Raw genomic sequence first — 15,268 nt, 5'->3', positions numbered from 1 at the left:
TGGAAATTACTAGCAACACTGGGAGAGATTAGTCCAACTTCCTGAGTTGTTCTAATGCTAAAAATCACATGAGTCATTCTTATCCTTCATTAACTAAGTACAAGAGTCTGGGAGGCAATATAACAGCGCTGAATTTTTTGATGTTTCCCTTAGACAGGCCTATGGGCACAACAGTAATGAAATGTAATGTTACATGTTCATCGGGTAAGGGCATTAGTGAAGGGAATTGCTAAAGGCTTTCGTTTGAGAGTTTTTTTTTTTTTTTTTTAATTAATGTGATAACAATGTTAGTGGACTTTTTCCCCTTGGAAAATTCTAAAGCCTTTCCTACAGTGATAAAAAACAAAACCCTACGATCTAATGACCCTTTAAATGTGAATCAGCTTCCAACTTTCAAAGGGTTAATGTAGCACTCTCTCTTTTAGATCATGTCTGTAAAAGTAGAAATAGAACCTCTGTTACAATAATGGAACCACAGAAAGAATTAAAGCATATAGGGTTTATTTGGGCAGTTAATCTGCAAGAAGACAGGGAGACCTTTCTGTTCAGAAAAACAGGAAGGTTCATCTTCGGCCGGTTACAATGAGTTTTTAAGGAGGAAATAGAGTAGAAAATTAACCATTGGCTAATCTTAACATGATTTATTGTTAAGCTTCTTCGGACGCTCCCTCCACTTTTCTGTCCGTCACCCCTTGCAGCCCTCCAAGACGCAGCTTCTAACTTCCATTTGGCCTATCCAGGGAGCGGCCCTAATCTCAGTATGAATTTGGTGCCAGAATCCCCGCCATGCAGGAACCAGAATTTTGGCACATGCGCCAGACCTGAAGAGCTGTGTCCTCAGTCTGTCCTTGGACCTGAAGATCACTGACATGGTTTAACATCCAGACCTCCAAATGTGAACGTGGGAGGGCTAAGAACGGAGAGTTCCGGGACCAAACCCAACCTGCCAGATGCCACTGGAGATAAAAAGCTCCCCAGCCTCCTCAGAGGGGAAGTGCAAGGTCTTTCTGCTGCTACTTCCCACAGTGCTCCTTGTTTTCACAAACAGTAAATTGCCACTTTGTGTTTCCCCTGGTGTGGTGTCATCTTATTTCGATCGGCTAATAGGACAGGACAAGACCCCGTGTTCAGTTACAAATTCAATCATGCTCCCTTCCTGAGACCAGCTGAGATCAGATTACCAGGGGGTCTCTCTGGTCTGGTTAGACCCCCTTTTATTTGTACAAATCCCCAGGTGTAGCCTGGAGGTTTTAAAATAATAAAGGCACCTCAACTACTCAAGAAATTCTAAAGTTCTAAAATTAGTTCTAGATCAAGAGGCAGTGGTTTGAACAGAACAAGGGGGTACTGTGTGGTTTAATGTCAGGAAAGGTGTGCATCAGGGTTGTATCCTTTCACCATATTTATTCAATCTGTATTTTGAGAAAATAATCTGAGAAACTGGACTATATGAAGAAGGAGGCATCAGAATTGCAGGAAGACTCCTTAACAACCTGCATTAAGCAGATGATACAACTTTGGTTGCTGGAAGTGAAGAGGACAAGAAGCACTTACCGATGAAGATCAAAGACCACAGCCTTCAGTATGGATTACACCTCAACATGAAGAAAACAAAAGTCCTCATAACTGGACCAATAAGCCACATCATGATAAATGGAGAAAAGATTGACATTGTTAAGGATTTCATTTTATTTGGATCCACAATCAACACTCATGGAAGCAGCAGTCATTGCATTGGGCAAATCTGCTTTAAAAGACCTCTTTAAAGTGTTAAAAAGTAAACAGGTCACTTTAAGGACTAAGGTGCACTTGGTCCAAGTCATGGTATTTTCAGTTCCCTCATATGCATGGGAAAACTGGAATATGGACAACCGAAGCAGAGTTGATGCCTTTGAGTTGTGGTATTGGTGAAGAATATCGAATATACCGTGGACTGCCAAAAGAACAAACAAATCTGTCTTAGAAGTAGTACAGCCAGAATGCTCCTTAGAAGCAAGGATAAGGAGAGTTCGTTTTATATACTTTAGACGTGTTATCTGGAGAGACCAGTCCCTGGAGAAGGCCATCATGCTTGGTAAAGTAGAGGGTCAGTGAAAAAGAGGGAGACCCTGAACAAGATGGATTGACACAGTGGCTGCAACAACGGGCTCAAACATAGCTCAACAATTTTGAGGATGGTGCAGAACCAGGCAGTGTTTCGTTCTGTTGTACATGGGGTGGCTATGAGTTGGAACCAACTGGATGGCACCTAACAACAACAGAATTAGCTCTCAGCAATCAAGGGCAATTACCTAAATTCTTTGCATAAGATAAACTCTGAGCTAGTTACATTTAACAGACGTCTTTGTCACAAAGGGGAATCTATGTGACTTCATGCTCATTGTGTTTTCACATTATTTCTTTTTGTCTGTTTTGAGTATATCCCACAACAGCCATTGAGCTATGTGAGTTGTCCTATGCACGCAGAGGCATCTACCAATTTCTCTGATTCTCAGCTTCTCTCTTTAACACCTCCATTTCTCTGCCTAAGTATGGCTTTACACTGTGCTCACAAAGTTTGTGGGGTTTTTCCCACTCCATTGATAAGGTTGTTTAGTTGTGTATCATCTTTGACCTCTCTTTAGAAAGCAGCTTGATGACAATAGGCCTTCTGTCTGTCTGAGTGCTGAAACAGTAGTCCCTAGAAGAAGTCTGGTGTATTCAGTGACACTAAGAAGATTTAAAATTAAGCAAACAAAAAAAACTGGGTGAGCTTGGCTATGGTCAAGTAATCAGTGTTAGGAAATATTTTTAGATTGTCTTGTGATCGTAGAGTCAGATATTACTGTAGTTTTCACACCTTAAAAAGATGCCCAGTGGTCCTTAAAGCACTGTGCTCCTCCCAGAGTGACCAGTGGGTGAAAAGACCCTGTTCCCATTATTCTGACCTCTCACTGAAGCCTCACAAAAGTCACAGCCTCATCTCAGCTCTGCAGAAGGAAAAAGTGTCAAAAGGCAAACTGGACCTTCTGTTAAAATGAAAGCTAAGAGTTTATTGAAGAAACAAAGAGATCCAGAGAGGGCAGCACTTTGTGAGGATTCACCAAAGTGCTCCAGCAAGAGGAGTTTTTCACCGAGTTTAGTTTTTTTTTTTTTTTTTAAATAGAGAAAATCCAGGAATTTACAAGGAAAAATTCTGATTGGTTGACATTTACAAATCATACTTTAACAGACACAAGACACTTGCATGATCCCGTAAACGTTTTGCTAATCATAAAGTCTGAGTCATTTAACAACTTAATCTATGGATATTTCCAGCCTGAGTGAATGTTCTTTTGGGAGCATGTTGTGAGAGGAAGGGAGGAGGGGAACCTGCAGGCTTCCTGAGCCATTCTAGCTAGTTGACTTTTGAAAGTTAGCTCAGAATAAGTGATAAACAACAAAGTGGAGTCCAACCTGTAGTTTTGACAGAAGCCTTTCTTTACGCCAACCACCTAGATATTTTAAAAGCTCCTTCACAAAAGAAAGGGCTTGGGCCTTGTCCTAGGGTAAAACCACACAAAGCTATTGTAAAGCAAGAAGAAAGATTTTACTTGGCATATGTTCAAAGAGGCAAAAATGAGAAATGGACAAGAATTTGCCAGACTCATGTCTGCTCAAGTCTGAGGAATGTTACAGAATCATCAGTATACACTGACTTTATAAATGGGTAAAATCATTAAAAGTGTCAGCTTTTCACAGATTGCCTTTGTTGTTGTTAGCTGCCTTGAATCAGTTTCAACTCATAGCAACTCTGTGTACAACAGAACGAAACACCGCCCAGTGCTGTACTATCCTCACAACTGTCCTCATACTTGAGCCCATTGTTGCAGCCACTGCATCAGTCCATCCCATAGAGGGTCTTCCTCTTCTTCTATTATCCTTTAATTTACCAAGCATTTTCCAGGGACTGATCACTCCTGATAACATACCCAAATATGTCTCACCATCCTTGCTTCTAAGGAGCATTCTGGCTGTATTTCTTCCAAGACAGATGTATTTGTTCTTTTGGCAGTCCATGGTATATTCAATATTCTTCACCAACACCACAATTCAAAGGCATCAATTCTTCTTTCGGTCCTCCTTATTCAAAGGCATCAATTCTTCTTTCGGTCCTCCTTATTCATCGTCCAGCTTTCACATGCATATGAAACGATTGAAAACACCATAGCTTGTGTCAGGAACACTTTAGTCCTCAAGGTGACATCCTTGCTTTTCGACACTTTAAAGAGGTCTTTCTTGCAGCAGCAGCAGATTTGCCCAATGCAATTCATCTTTTGAATTTTTTTTTCTTTTGCAATATGATTCATCTCTTTTAAAATTCTAAAAAGTGGAAGTAATCTATAATGACACAAAGCCAATCAGCGGCCTTTAAGGGAAGAGGGTAAAGCAGGGATTGAAATAATAGGGAGGGGCTACAAAGGGATACAAGGGAACTTTTGGAGATAGTGGATATATTCATTATCTTGAGTGTGGTGATAATTTCATGGGTGTGTACATATGTTGAATCACCAAATTTTATACTTTATTTTTATTTTTTTCATTCGACCAGTTCTTGTCCTTTCCTGCCTTCTCATCCTGTTTCTGGACAAGAGTTGCCTATTTGCTCTTATATATTTGATTGAACTAAGAAGCACATTCCTCACCTGTATTATTTTTTGTTTTATAGTCCTGTTTAATCTTTGAAGAATGGGCTTCAGGAATGGTTTCAGTTCTAGGTTAACAGAGCATCCAGAGGCCATAGTTTTGGGAGTTTCTCCAGTCTCTGTCAGATCATTAAGTCTGGTCTTTGTCTTTCTATGTGAATTTATATTCTGTTCTACGTTTTTCTCCTGCTCTGACCCGGACTCTCTGTTGTGTTTCCTGTCAGGGTGATCGTTGGTGATAGTGGGGCACCAACTAGTTCTTCTGGTCCCTGGCTGGTGGAGTCTGTGGTTCATTTGGTCCTTTATTCCTTTGGGCTAGTATTTTCCTTGTGTCTTTTGTTGTCTTCATTCTCCTTTGCTCCAAGTGGAGTGGGACCGATAGATGTATTTTAGATGGCTGCTCGCAGGCTTTTAAGACCCTAGATGCTACTCATCAAAGTGGGCTATAGGACATTCTCTTTATAAACTATGTTATGCCAATTGACCTACATGTCCCCTGAAATTATGGTCCCCAGGCCCCAGCCCCCAGCTTTGTCCCTCAAAGTGTTTGGATGTGTCTAGGAAACTTCTTTGCTTTTGTTTTGGTCCAGTTGTCCTGACTTCCAACTTTTACATTTTTGTTTATTGTGCTTTAAGTGAAAGTTTATAAATCAAGTCAGTCTCTCATATAAAAACTTACATACACCTTGCTATGTACTCCTAGCTGCTCTTCCCCTAATGAGACAGCCCACTATTTCTCTCCACTCTGTATTCCCATGGCATCTTTTGATTTCTGGACTGCTGCTTCCATGGGTATTGATTGTGGATCCAAGTAAAATGAAATCAACAACTTCAACCTTTTCTTCATTTATCATGATGTTGCTTATTGGTCCAGTTGTGAGGATTTTTGTTTTCTTTATGTTGAGGTGTAATCCATACTGAAGGCTGTGATCTTTGATCTTCATCAGTAAATGTTTCAAATCCTCTTCACTTTCAGCAAGCAAGGTTGTGTCATCTGCATAATGCAGGTTGTTAATAAGTCTTCCAATCCTGATGCCCCATTCTTCTTCATACAGTCCAGTTTCTCAGATTATTTGCTTAGCATACAGATTGCAAAAGTGTAGTGAAAGGATGCAACCCTGATGCACACCTTTCCTGACTTTAAATCACACAGTGTCCCCTTGTTCTGTTTGAAGGACTGCCTCTTGACCTAGGTACACGTTCCTCATGAGTACAATTAAGTGTTCTGGAATTTGCATTTTTTGAAATGTTATCCATAATCTGTTATGATCCACACAGTCCAATGCCTTTGCATAGTCAATAAAGTGAAGGTAAACATCTTTCTGGTATTCTCTGCTTTCAGCCAGGATCCATTTGACATCAGCTATGATATCCCTGGTTCCACATTTTCTTCTGAATCTGGCTTGAATTTCTGGAAGTTCCTTCTTGATATACTTCTATAGCCACTTTTGAATGATCTCCAGCAAAATTTTACTTGTGTGTGATATTAATGATATTGTTTGAGAATTTCTGCATTCTTTTGGATAACCTTTCTTGGGAATAGGTATGAATATGGATCTTTTCCAGTTGGTTGGCCAGGTAACTGTCTTCCAAATTTCTTGGCATAGAGAAGTGAGCACTTCCAGTGTTGCATTTGTTTGTTGAAACATCTAAATTGATATTCTGCCAATTCCTGGAGCCTTGTTTTTCACGAATGCCTTGAGTACAGCTTGGACATCAGTACCATTGTTTCCGAAATGGCTGAACATCCACCAGTTCTTTTCAGTATTGATTCTATGTATTCTTTGTATCTTCTTTTGATGCTTCCCACATTGTTTAATATTTTCCCCATAGAATTCTTCAATATTGCAACTTGAGGCTTGAATTTTTTCTTCATTTCTTTCAGCTTGAGAAATGCCAAGTGTGTTCTTCTCTTTTGGTTTTCTATCTCTGGGTTTTTGCACATGTCGTTATAATACCTTACTTTGTCTTCTCTAGCTTCCCTTTGAAATCTTCTGTTCAGCTCTTTTACTACATCTTTTCTTCCTTTTGTCTTAGCTACTCAACATTCAAGAGCAAGATTCAGAGTCTCTTCTGACATTCATTTTGTTCTTTTCTTTCTTTCCTGTCTTTTTAATGTCCTCTTGCTTTTTTCATGTATGATGTCTTTAATGTCATTTCACAACTTTTCTGATCTTCAGTCATTAGTGTTCAATGCATCAAATCTATTCTTGAGATGGCTTTCGAATTCAGGTGAGATGTACTCAAGGTCATACTTTGTCTCTTGTGAACTTGGTCTAATTTTCTTCAGCTTCGACTTGAACTTTAATATGAGCAATTGATGGTCTGTTCTGCAATTGGCCCCTGGCCTTTTTCTGACTGATGATATTGAGCTTTTCCATTGTCTCTTTCCACAGATATAGTAGATTTAATTCTTGTGTATTCCATCTGGTGAGGTTCACTTGTGTAGTCATTGTTTACGTTGTTGAAAAAAGGTATTTGCAATTATGAGGATGTTGGTCCTCCAAAATTCTATCATGCTATCTCCAGCACTGTTTCTATCACCAAGGCCATATTTTCCAACTACCAATCCTTCTTTGTTTCCGACTTTCACATTTCAATCACCAGTAATTATCAATGCATCTCAATTGCATGTTTCAATCAATTTCAGACTGCAAAATTTGGTAAAAATCTTCAAATTCTTCATCTTTGGCCTTAGTAGTTTGTGTGTAAATTTGAATAATTGTCATATTAACTGGTCTTCCTGGTACAGTGTTGTACTTCATGATAGATCTTGAAATGTTCTTTCTGAGGAGGAATGAAATGCTATTTCTCTTCGAGTTATCATTCTTGACATAGTAGACCATATGTTTGTCTGATTTAAAATGGCCAATACCAGTCTATTTCAGCTCACTAATGCCTTGGATACCAATGTTTATGTGTTCCATTTTATTTTTGAGAACTTCCAATTTTCCTAGATTCATACTTCGTAAATTCTACGTTCTGATTATTAATGGATGTTTGCAGCTGTTTCTTCTCATTTTGAGTCTTGCCACATCAGCAAATGAAGTTCCTGAAAGCTTGACTCTGTCCACATCATTAAGGTCGACTCTACTTTGAGGAGGCAGCTCTTCCCCAGTCTCATTTTGAGTGCCTTCCAACTGGAGGGGCTCATTTTCCAGCACTATATCAATGTTCTGCTGCTATTCACAAGGGTTTCACTGGCTAATGCTTTTCAGAAGTAGACCGCCGGGTCCTTCTTCCTGGTCTGTCTTAGTCTGGAAGCTCAGCTGAAACCTGCCTGCCATGGATGACTCTTCTGGTATTTGAACACCAGTGGCATAGTTTCCAGCATCACAGCAACACGCAAGCCCCCACAGTATGACAAACTGACAGACACTTCGGGGACAGATTGGCTAAAAACCGCTAAATCACCATGATTTTACATTTTGTATTGTCTTTCTTAGTAATCTTTGGTAAAAATTTCAGTAAAAAAAAAAAAATTTTTTTTTTTACAACAGTCTAAATGCTAATAGAAACAGATAAGAGTGGAAAACATGTGGGTCTTCTGTGCTCTAAATATTTGCTTATCTAATAAGTTTCCTAAAACATGTTTTCCAAGATCGTCCTAGCTATTGTTTTTATACCTCAGGGCCCAGGTGATGTGTCTTTGTGAGCCCTTATTGCTCCAGCTGGGTCACATTCTTTTTTCTCAAGCACAGGGAAAAATGGTTCCAATTTTAACTCCTAAGTCAGTCTAAACAGGGGGTGAAGGAGAATAATGGAGAGTGGTGCATTCCCCTGTTGCAGTGTCTGTCTAAGGGCCAGCTGTGTTCAGCAGAGTAGCCATCTCACCAAGATCACCAACTATATTGCTAGCAAAGTGATAACAAGGCGAGAGAGTGAAGGGAGAAATCAAGCTATTTGTTTGAGCGTGCACAAAATAGGATTCTGGGAAATTCTTAGAAATACCTGGGGACACTCTGATGAAGACTAATTTTTTGCTACTGAGTCAGTGAGTGGGGCTCTGGTTGCTCAGTGCTTAAAAGCTATGGCTGCTAACCAAAAGGGAAGCCCCTTGAATCCACCATCTGGTCTTTGGAAACCCTGTGGGGCAGTTCTCGACTCGATGGCAAATGGGTTTGGTTTTTTGGTTTTTGAGTCAGCGAGTGCTCATAGTTTTGTAATTTGTGCTGTACTTGGACCTTTATAGAGTTAAGCTGTGCTTTCACAATACTTCAAAGGAACACCCGTTTTGAATGTGTTAAACAAAAAAAACAGAAAATTTCTAGTTTGACTAATTGATTTCACAGATTTTTTTTTTCCCCAGGAAATGGTATTTTAGGTTCATGGAAAAAAGACCTGTTAAATTGAAGCATTGATGATGCTAAGAAGTTGACTGAAATGGACAGGAAAGACTGGTGCATACAAAGAACAATAAATCATGTTGGTGGTTGTATTATATTATTTGAAATTGCAAGGTGAAAGGGGTGCTCAAATTACCTCACGTGATAGGGGTTTATTGGAAGTATCAGGGAGAAATAAGAAAAATAAGAATAGCCTCTGGGCTAGGCCCTATGCAATTGTAGAAACAAACATACAGACAGTAACTGTTGTTGTTGAGTGCCATGGAGTCAATTCCAATTCATAGTCACCCCATGTGACAGAATAGAACGGCCCCGTAAGGTTTTCTTGGCTGTGAGCCCTGGTGGGGCAGTGGTTAAGAGCCATGGCTGCTAACAAAAAGGTTGGCAGTTCGAATCCACTAGGTGCTCCTTGGAAACCTTATGGGGCAGTTCTACTCTTACAGGGTTACTATAAGTTGGAATCGCCTCGACAGCAATGGTTTTTTTTTTTTTTTTTTAAATCTTTACTAAAGCAGATCACCAGGTCTTTCTACAGAAGAGCCACTGGATGTGTTCAAACCACCAATCTTTACGGTTAGCAGCCAAGTGCTTAACCATTGTACCACCAGGCCTCCTTAGACAGTACCTACAACATTGTTAAGGACCCAGCAGTAGCTCCAACAGCCTTTCAGAAGCTCTTAGAAGAGACTCAACAAGAACTTTGGTCATTGACACATTGGCGTATGTATCCGTTGCTTCATATTTTACAGACTATCCTTATACTCTTTCTCATTCACTGTCTTATTCTCTTCTTCTACTACTTCTGCTGCTACAAACTTCTTTCTATCCCCATATGATCTCATTATTTTTGCTTGTACGTGGCTTTTATTTACTGCTTTCTCTTTAATGTGTCTTTAAGTTTCTACACCTATTGCCAGCTGCTTTCATGTTTATATGTATCTTGCAAACTTCATAATGTAAAACATCTGATTGATTTAGCTAGTCGCCCTGTAGTGGAGGTATCCCTGTGGAGAGAATTTTCACAATAGTTCGTCACATAAGACCTTCGTCAGCCTGTTGACTGGCTGCCATTGAGACAAACAATGGACCAATTCCTGATCTAAACAGCTACGGCCAGAGTGCTAAATTCACATAGTCATCTTTCCTCCAAAGGGACTATGGGCATAAGAGGCACTCCATACAGTGTTATAAATACGTTTTAGAGTTTTAGAAAATGTCAACAGGTAGTACCCAGCCCTCTAAAATCTACTAAGCTCAGAAACAATGGAGGTATAGACATAAAAGAAAAAAAAAAATTTTTTTCTTTTCTGGTCAATAAATGACAGCCATTTTTTTTATCAGCTTGTTGTTGTTGTTAGCTGCTGTTGAACTGGTTCCAACTCATGACTAATCCATGCATAACAGTACAAAATATTGCTTGATCGTGCACCATCTTTGTGATCATTGTTTGACTTGAGTCCATCGTTGTGCCCAATGCGTATTTTGAGTGCATTCCAACATAGGGTACTCTTCTTCAAGCAGTATATTGGATATTATTCTGCTGTGATCCATAGACTTCTAACTGACAACTTTTTAGAAATGTATCACCAGGCTTTTCCTCCTAATCTATTTTAGTCTTTAAGCTGTGCTGAAACCTGACCCCCATGGTTGACCCTGTTGGTATTTGAAATACTGATGACATAATTTCCAGCATCATAGCAACATGTAAGTGATCGCAACGTGACAAACTGACAGATACGTGGTAACTTCTGATACAACTAAAAATGTAGCTATGAAGCATGGCCACAGGGTCTTCTTAATACTTAACTTCCTGAATGAAACAGACCTACTGATCTAGTTGGCCAACCCCAGCCTCCATCTTTTGGGAGACAATTCCCTATGAATCTATCCCATTGTCTTGAATTTGCAACTAATCAGGTGTAAGGAATGACCTGAGAGGGAGAAATTAAAGATGATATTAAGATTCAGATCAGGTATACCATTTACAGTAGTCCCCAAGAAGATAAATATTTAGGAATAAATCTTACCAGAGATGTAAAAGACCTATACGAAGAAAACTACAAGACACTACTGCAAGAAACCAAAAGAGACCTACATAAGTAGAAAAAAAAAAATTCCTTACTCATGGATAGGAAGGCTTAACATTGTAAAAATGTCTATTCTACCAAAAGTGATCTATAGATACAATGCAATTCCGACATTTTTTAATGAGATTGAGAAACAAATCACCAACTTCATATGGAAGGAAAAGAGGCCCCAGATAAGTAAAGGATTACGGAAAAAGAAGAACAAAATAGGAGGCCTCACACTACCTGATTTTAGAACCTATTATACTACCACAGTAGTCAAAACAGCCTGGTACTGGTACAACAACACACATAGACCAATGGAAAAGAATTGAGAACCTAGACATAAATCCACTCACGTATGAGCAGCTGATATTTGTCAAAGGCTCAAAGGCAGTTAAATGGGAAAAAGACAGCCTCTTTAACAAATGGTGCTGGCATAACTGGATATCCATATGCAAAAAAAGAAACAAGACCCATACCTCACACCATGCACAAAAACGAACTCAAAATGGATCAAAGACCTAAATATAAACTCTAAAATGATAAAGATCATGGAAGAAAAAATAGGGACAATGCTAGGAGACCTAATACATGGCATAAACAGCATACAAAACATTACTAACAACGCACAAACGCCAGAAGAGAAACTGGATAACTGGGAGCTCCTAAAAATCAAACACCTATGCTCATCCAAAGACTTCACCAAAAGAGTAAAAAGATTACCTACAAACTGGGAAAAAGTTTTTAGCTGTGGCATTTCTGATCAGCATCTGATCTCTAAAATCTACATGATACTGCAAAACCTCAGCAACAAAAAAATAACCCAATAAAAAAATGGCGAAGGATATGAACAGACACTTCACTAAAGATGACATTCAGGTAGCTAACAGATACATGAGGAAATGCTCATGGTCATTAGCCATTAGAGAAATGCAAATCAAAACTACAATAAGATTCCATCTCAGTCCAACAAGGCTGGCATTAATAAATGTTGGTGAGGTTGTGGAGAGACTGGAACACTTATACACTGCTGGTGGGAATGTAAAATGGTACAGCTACTTTGGAGATCAATTTGGCACTTCCTTAAAAAGCTAGAAATAGAACTACCATACAATCCAGCAATCCCAATCCTTGGAATATATCCTAGAGAAATATGAGCTTTACACGAACAGATATATGCACACCCATGTTCATTGCAGCACTGTTTACAATAGCAAAAAGATGGAAGCAGCCAAGGTGCACATCAAAAGATGAATGGATAAATAAATTATGGTATATTCACACAATGGAATACTACCCACCACTAAAGAACAATGATGAATTTGTGAAACATTTCATAACATGGAGGAATCTGGAAGGCATTATGCTGAGTGAAATCAGTAGTTGCAGAAGGACAAATATTGTATGAGACCACTATTATAAGAGATCAAGAAATAGTTTAAACAGAGAAGAAAATATTCTTTGATGGTTACAAGAGGGGGAAGGGAGGGAGAGAGAGGGGTATTCACTAATTAGGTAGTAGATAAGAACTATTTTAGATGAAGGGAAAGACAACACACAATACAGGAGAAGTCAGCACAACTGGACTAAACCAAAAGCAAAGAAGTTTCCTGAATAAACTGAATGCTTCAAAGGCCAGAGTAGCAAGGGCGGGGGCTTGGGGACCATGATTTCAGGGGATATCTAAGTCAATTGGCACAATAAATCTATTAAGAAAACATTCTGCATCCCACTTTGGAGAGTGGCGTCTGGGTCTTAAACGCTATCAAGCGGCCATCTAAGATGCATCAATTGGTCTCCACCCACCTGGAGCAAAGGAGAATGAAGAATACCAAAGACACAAGGTAATTATGAGCCCAAGAGACAGAAACAGCCACATGAACCAGAGACTACATCATCCTGAGACCAGAAGAGCTAGATGGTGCCCGGCTACAACCAATGACTGCCCTGACAGGGAACACAAAAAAGAACCCCTGAGGGAGCAGGAGAGCAATGGGATGCAGACCCCAAATTCTCGTAAAAAGACCAGACTAAATAGTCTGACTGAGACTAGAAGGACCCTGGAGCTCATGGTCCCCAGACCTTCTGTTAGCCCATGACAGGAACCATTCCTAAAGCCAACTCTTCAGACAGGGATTGGACTGGACTGTAGGATAGAAAATGATGCTGGTGAGGAGTGACTTTCTTGGATCAAGTAGGCACATGAAACTATGTGTGCAGCTCCTGTTTCAGGGGAGATGAGAAGGCAGAGGGGGTCAGAAGCTGGCTGAATGGACACGATAATAGAGGGTAGAGAGAAGGAGTGTGCTGTCTCATTAAGGGGAGAGCAACTACGAGTATATAAACCCACTGCCATCAAGTCAATTCCGACTCGTAGCGACCCTATAGGACAGGGTAGAACTGCCTCATAGAGTTTCCAAGGAGCACCTGGCGGATTTGAACTGCCGACCTTTTGGTTAGCATCCGTAGCACTTAACCACTATGCCACCAGGGTTTCCGCACGAGTATATAGCGAGGTGTATACAAATTTTTGTATGAGAGACTAACTTGATTTGTGAACTTTCACTTAAAGCACAATAAAAATTAAAAGAAAAAAGATTTACATCACATAGGTGGTACTAGTGACAATAATATGGTAGTGGTAATTGAAAAACGAGGCTGTAAGGGAGAAAATATTGAAAATAGACGAGAGAAAAACTAATTGATGGAGTAAGAGCCTAAAGGTTTAAGTGTTAGAAATCAAGTGTTAGTGGGGAAGGTGGGTGGATAAGTATTGGAAAGGAAGCTGGATTTCTAGAACGTGCTATTCTAGGATATTTTTGCTATATACCAAATTCCCCACCTGGGTGAGCAGACGGCTTTACATTCTGTGCATTCTAATGCCCAGACTTGATGGCAGGCACAGGAGGGTGGTGAGGCTAGCCTTTGGTTCCCAGGAAAGAGCACAGAGAAGACGAAACACACCATCCAGGGACATAGCAGGGATAAGGAACTGAGTAAGCAGTCCAAAAGACTCATCCAATTCAAAGGGCACAGGCAAAGGGCAAAAACTAGGTGTCTGGGTAAAGGTCTGTCATAACCTCAGAAGATAGAGTGAGCGTGTTCTGGAATGAGTATAGAGTGTAAAACTATAGCCAGACTTCAAGGAGCTTATACATCAAGTCTGGCTTCTTGTACAGGGTGTGAGCAGTAATGCCCACGATCACACTAACAGGTGAGATGCAAGTACCAAGGCCGACCAGTTGGTTTGGATTCATTTGTGCATAGCAAATACTATTAGAGCATTATGGTTTTTAAGAGCGAGTTCAACTGACTATGCGTTTGAATTTTCAAGGCAAGTCATTATGTTAATTTTTAGATCAATAGAAAATGATAATTAAGATCCATTTATTTGCCTTTTTATTGTGTATAAGCATCCATAGCAAATGCAAAGTGGTTTTCAGGAAATTCCTATAAAATTTATTTTCCAAGGCAAATGTCTAATTTTATACGGTAGTCAGCTCTTGTGTTTCACTGAGATGGAGGACCTCGCTTTGAATTCCCGAATAAAAGTTTACTTTCGACCTGAGGAGGTTTGATTTTCCTGACTATGATTAACGAACAGCAGAAATAAAAAAATGCCATGTATTTGGAAGTGGGAAACTGATTTAAGAGATAAAACTAATGATTATTTATTGCATACTTTAAAAAGAAATTGAACTTTTGGGGAAAGATTTGTTGGATAAATTGCTTTCATTTGTAAGACAGCATTAGGACCATTATTTTAACATAAACCAGAGAAGCACTTTCCAGCCCGATTTCTTTTCACTTAGGCCATTTTTGCAGAGTAAGAAAGTCTGACAAAAATCAAGCTCTAACTGTTATGTCTTTCAAAATTACCTTCCTATTTTATCAATGTATGTAAACTCCATTCTATGTATTAATAATCAGTGTTTATGTGTTAAATTGAGTCGCTTTTCATATAATACTGCTACATACACATATTTGTATGTATCAGAAGCACTTGCCATTTTAAATGTCTTTTCAATGTGTCAAAACTAGGTTTTTGCTTTTGTTTTGCTTCGTTTTTAGTTATTTCCTTTTTGTCAGTCATCTGCACCTTGGTAAATGGCTATCTCTAGCATGTTTCTTGGCTTGATCAATGTTGCAGTCTGGGAGAAACAAGAGGGTTGGGTATGTCAGATGCCCA

Source organism: Elephas maximus, chromosome 1 (genome assembly GCF_024166365.1).
Source record: "Elephas maximus indicus isolate mEleMax1 chromosome 1, mEleMax1 primary haplotype, whole genome shotgun sequence".
NCBI classification, from domain to species: Eukaryota; Metazoa; Chordata; class Mammalia; order Proboscidea; family Elephantidae; genus Elephas; species Elephas maximus.
The sequence above is the reverse complement of the archived record's forward strand: the minus strand, read 5'-3'. Positions refer to the sequence as shown.